This window comes from Vipera ursinii, assembly GCF_947247035.1.
Source record: "Vipera ursinii genome assembly, chromosome: 1".
NCBI classification, from domain to species: Eukaryota; Metazoa; Chordata; class Lepidosauria; order Squamata; family Viperidae; genus Vipera; species Vipera ursinii.
The window spans coordinates 137968405-137974404 of record NC_139512.1 but is presented as its reverse complement, the minus strand read 5'-3'; positions in this window follow the sequence as shown (position 1 = coordinate 137974404).

Genomic DNA, 6000 nt, shown 5'->3' with positions numbered 1-6000 from the left:
CCTGCCTAGCGGTGCTCTTCCTCCTGTCCAAGGTTTTCATTGTTGTGAACATTTCTGTTAAGGATTGGCAGTGGGTGTGGGGTGAGGTGGGGGGTGTTTGGTTTTTATTCCCCCCCCTCTGCTGGTTGGTTGCAGCAGGGTTTGGTCACTTCACATGACCCTGGGACACTGTGACCGTCATAAATATGAATCAGTTGCCAAGCATCTGAATGTAAATCACAAGACCCTGGAGATGCTGCAACATTCCAGCTGATTGGCGCTTCTTCTGGACTCAGCAGAAGTGCCAGGATCAGTGCCAAGCTCCAGCTGGAGCCTGGTGCTGATCCTGGGACTTCCGCTGAGCCCTGACAGCCCTGCAGCTCCAGCCGTCTCTCGCTCAGGCTTGTGTCGTACTGCCACCGGTTCAGCTCAATCCCCTCCCCTGCTACCACTTTTCTAGGATGGTCATGTACCACTTGCCAGATGCCAATGTACCACAGGTGGTACCCGTACCACTGGTTAAAAAGCCCTGCTCTAAATGGAATAAATTGCATTACGTGCAGTCTCATTGTGTGCCTTTTAACAGCAGTCAATGGAAAAAGGATGACTTTATACAAATGTTATATAATTTATGTAAAAGCAGATATGCATTTGAGGGTAAAATTATTAAAAATTGACACACCACAATCAACATCTTACAACACTATGAAAGATAAATCTTAAAGAACTTTAAATATGTTTTGAAAGTCTAAAATTAAATATCTAAATACTGATCCCTAGTATGACAAATTTAAAAGACACACAATGAGACTGCATGTAATGCATTTTTGTTTAAATTAAAGATAATTGGGTTTATTAAAATAATTTTTTATTCGTAACTTTAAATCTTGTCTTTTCTAAAAAGACCAGTGAGTGCAATTCAGACTGTGTTCAGTTCATAGCACAAAAAATTACATTTTGAAAAGATTCTCCAACTAAATGCCTCACCTATTTGTAGCCTGTATACATTTCCTTTCTAATTGCATAATACGCTATAAATCCTGCCTGCAGTTATGAAAGAAGCAATTTATCAACAATAAGCAGGCAGTTTCTGGTCTATATCATGCAATTCTTCTCTTGGGCAGTAGATAGCGCTCAAGCTATGTGGATATAGGAGATGGCGGAATTACTGTTCATTTGCAGTCAGTCACAGTTACTTGTTCTTAGCAGACCTAAGGACAGAGTGTTATTGTAAATTGTTTTGGTAAAAGGAACACATTATTATGTTTACCTTATATGATTTTACAATCACTGTTTTCTATTAGATTATTTCATTATAGATTCAATTAATATACAAAACTGCAACAAGTTAAATTTGGCAATTCAAAGAAACGTTTAGACAATGTATCATACCGGTACTATTAACATTGCACACAACACACACAAATAAAATGTGAGTGGCCCTCAGTTAATGACTGCAATTGGGAACAACAACTCGGTCGCTAAGCGACAGTCATAAATTGAACAATCTCTTGACGGTGCCAACTCACAACAGCAGGTCTGGCAATTCTGGTTACAGTTGTTACACAAATCGCATGCGGTCATTAAGCACAATGTCAAATGACCACAACTTGTGACTTCCTGCCAGCTGCCCCTGGCTTTGGTTGTCGGAAACCAGCAGTGAAGATTGCATGTGGAGATCATGTGACCACAGGATAATAATAATAATAATAATAATAATAATAATAATAATAATAATAATAATAATAATAATAATAATAACAACAATAACAATAACAATAATAACAAGAAGAAGAAGAAGAAGAAGAAGAAGAAGAAGAAGAAGAAGAAGAAGAAGAAGAAGAAGAAGAAGAAGAAGAAGAAGAAGAAGAAGAAGAAAGTTGGAAGGGACCTTGGAGTTCATCTAGTCCAACCCCCTGCTCAGGCAGGAAACCCTATACCATTTCAGGCAAATGGCTGTCCAGTCTCCTCTTACAAACTTCCAGTGTTGGAGCATTCACCACTTCTGGAGGCAGGTTGTACCATTAGTTAATTGTTCTAACTGTCAGGAAGTTTTATTGTTAATTGTGAGCTTGTAACTGTCAAGCACCTGAAACCTGATCACCCTGAATATGGGAACACTGTCATGGTCGCCACTTTGGTGGAGTGGTCATCAGTCTCCTCATTCAGTGTTGTTGTAACTTAGAATGGTCACTGAATGAGTGGTCACTAACTCAGAAATACCTGCACCATAATCTATCAATAGCGCTCCAAACTTTCTAACTGGTAATTAGAGAGTCTGAATAAGAAAGAACAAGATTGAGGAAAAATAACTCTCAATCCACTCTGATTTCTGTCCAGGAGAGATCTGTGCAGTTTTCTTGGTAACCACGTAGAAGTGGTTTCCTACGACCTTCTCCAAGGCTGGGATGTGCTTTGGACTTCCAAGTGAAACCTAGGACCCGGTGGTAGTATCACGTTCAAGCTCTGCTGGATGCTGCCACTTTTGAAGCCACTCAGAAAAATGTTGTTATGTTGTTGTCATGAGCCAATACAAATGATAATACACTCAAACCAGAGGACAACATTTCAAATCCCTACGGTATAGTGTGGAACTGGCAGAAGGAGAGGGGAAGGGAGAGGAGAGGAGAGGGAGGGAACAGGAAGAAGAAGAGGGAGTGGGCGAGGGAAGAAAGGAACATAAAGCAATTTATTTGTTTATGTATTTGTTTACTCTTTATATTTGTATAGCCACCCATCTTACATGAAAGGAACTCGGGGGAGTGAACAACTATTTAACAAATTAATATGTAACATTAACTATAAATATTATTAAACAATACTTTAACACTAATTCTCAAAAATCAAAAAGAGATCAGGACACTTTCTCACGTTGCTTTGCAAAACAATTCAATTTAGTTCTCCCTAATGGTTATTTTATCCTACACTTCACCTTTCCTCCTTCATTTCTCTTCCCTGTGCTATCATTTATTGAAACAAATTTCCCTCTTCAGAAAGCATGCCTGCAATAATGGATTCATAATATTTTGTAACTGCATCGAACTCTCTGCAGTTTGTAAAACAAATCACTGCCTAGCCATTTTGGGAATTGTTTTGTTTTTTTTCCTGACTCTCATAGCATCTAACTCTGACTCTACTTATAAAATGTCTCAGAGGACCTTGCTGTGACCATCTGGTGAAATGGGCATAATACACAAAAGCTTACGTGAAAATAACTTTGTTTTTGAAAGGGCCATAGGATGCTTTATGGTTGTTGAAAGGGGGTGGGTGGGAAGTTGAATTATTTTAAGGGATGCGGTGGCTCAGTGGGTTAAGACGCTGAGCTTGTCGATCAGAAGGTCGGCAGTTTGGCGGGTCGAATCCCGAGTGCTGCGTACCAGAATGAGCGCCTATTACTCATCCCAGCTTCTGTCAACCTAGCAGTTCGAAAGCACGTCAAAATGCAAGTAGAAAAATAGGGACCACTACGGTGGGAAGGTAACAGCATTCCGTGCGCCTTTGGCGTCTTGTCATGCCGGCCACATGACCCCGGAGACGTCCTCGGACAAGCACTGGCTCTTCGGCTTTGAAACGGAGATGAGCACCGGCCCCTAGAGTCGGAAACGACTAGCACGCATGTGCGGGGGAACCTTTACCTTTACCTTACACATTTTAATGGGAAAAAAAAACTCCACAGAGCCTGTTATTACATTTGTACTCCTCGTTCACCCAAAACCTCAAAGTGCCATAGAAAATCTCTGTTCTTTCTTATTCACATAATGACAAGATGAAAGCTGGACCAAGAAACATACAGTGAGCCTTGTAAACAAGTTGAGATTTCAAGCTGGCTTCCCACAACTTATCTCTAACCATTAATAGCCCACTCTAATTGTAGGTGTTTATCAGTTATCTTGGTCTCACAAGTCTACTGCTGTGGTTCTTTGTTTCCGCATATGTTTGACATTTTTCTAGCACTAACCATATTATCCTCTATCGACATGATTCATAAACACTTTGGTAGTAATTTGCACTTTATATTTTTTTAAAAACCCACTCAATTCCTCTATCAAAATGAATTTAACACTTATTATTATGGGTCAAGGATAATTTATTTTAAGTAGCATCTCATGTATCAACTGCTATAGACCTAATCTTCGAACAGCATATCTGAATCTTACATTTTTGTAATGTTCTACAGTGCTTTTTTTGTAAAAGAAAAAGGTGCCGGAACTCACACATGTCATACAACCCGCCTTGCTTACCCTACAAGGTTCCATCCAAAAAAGGTGCCGGAACTCCGTTCTGAGCGTTCTATGACAAAAAAGCTCTGATGTTCTAATATAGCAGGCTATCATGTGACAGCTACACTTTAGTCTTAATGGTTCTATTGCTATTCATGCTATTGATGCTACTTAGCTGTTTTAGATTTGGATCTAGCTAATCTATCCCTGCCTCTATTTATTTATTCAGCACTACTGTGTCTTTCTATGGTTATATTTTGAGTTGTCATACGCTAGCAAAAACATTTTAGATAGTGGGGCTCTTTTGATATTTATACATCTATATAAATAAACATCATACTGTAACATTTTTATTATAGATAAACACCATATTGTAACATTTTTATTTTTATTGTATCGCATTCCTTTATTATGCATGCAACCTTGGAAGGCATAAATCCAGGTTCTCTAAGGAATCATCTCACCCCAATGGGATTGAACCCACTGAGCCACCGCGTCCCTTGGCTTTTATCTAGTCTTGGTTAATTGTAAAGTTTTAATTCTCAATGCTGAAGGTTTATTTATTTATTTATTTATTTAGATGGCTGTAAGGGACGGAGTGGCTCAGTGGGTTAGGACGCTGAGCTTGTCGATCAGATGGTCGGCAGTTTAGCGGGTCGGATCCCGAGTGCCACGTAACAGAGAGAGCGCCTGTTACTCGTCCCAGCTTCTGCCAACCTAGCAGTTCGAAAGCACATAAAAATGCAAGTAGAAAAATAGGGACCACTACGGTGGGAAGGTAACAGCGTTCCGTGTGCCTTTGGTGTCTAGTCATGCCGGCCACATGACCACAGAGACGTCCTCAGACAAGCACTGGCTCTTCGGCTTTGAAACGGAGATGAGCACCAGCCCCTAGAGTTGGAAACGACTAGCACGCATGTGTGGGGGAACCTTTACCTTTACCTTTAAGCCACCCAGAAGGCACCAGGATGGAGATGTTTTAACTACTCTACTGTACAACAAGTCATATGCCTCACTGTAGTTACTATATATAAAACCAATCATCTATTAGCCTTTTTTAATTGACTGTCCTTAAGCCCTAATAAGAAAAGTTCTATTTTCATTTGAAAATTAATTTTTAAAACTGTCTGCACCATCATATGCACTTGTATACAGTATCTTTTCATTTTTTTTCATGAGTCCACCATGCACGATAAAATGTCCCTTCATGCTTTTCACATTTCCAACCATGATTAAAAGTACCTTTATACCCTAGACAATTTCCCTCTATCCTAAAGGCACATCATTTTGAAAAGTTTACTTTTAAATTGTAAGACAATGAGAATTTCAGACCTTTTTACCACATTCTCTCCCATTCTCTCATTTAAATATTCTAACTAAAATTGTTGGCACGTTTACCATACATTCTTTAACTTACTTTTCCACTTTCAAATCTCGACAAAAGATTTTACATTTTAGTACATTTTCATCATTTGTACATAAATACAATTTTATCATATTTTATCCCTGTTTTTTTTTCTGTATTAAATCTGTGCATATGAGAACCTAAATCCCTCTGCAGATGATTCTTCTTCGGATTTCATCTTAAGTACCCCATTATGTTTTACAAAGAAATCTTTAGGATAACCATTTGTTTCTGTTCATTGCTTCTTTTCTGTAAAATGCTTCTTGAGATGAGGCCAACAAAGGCATTTTCAGGTGTAACCTGGATTTGCATCTATTCCATATTCATAGTATGGCATTCCTAATATAATGATTTTTAGAATCTACATTTACTTTAATTATGTAAAGTAAGTAACCA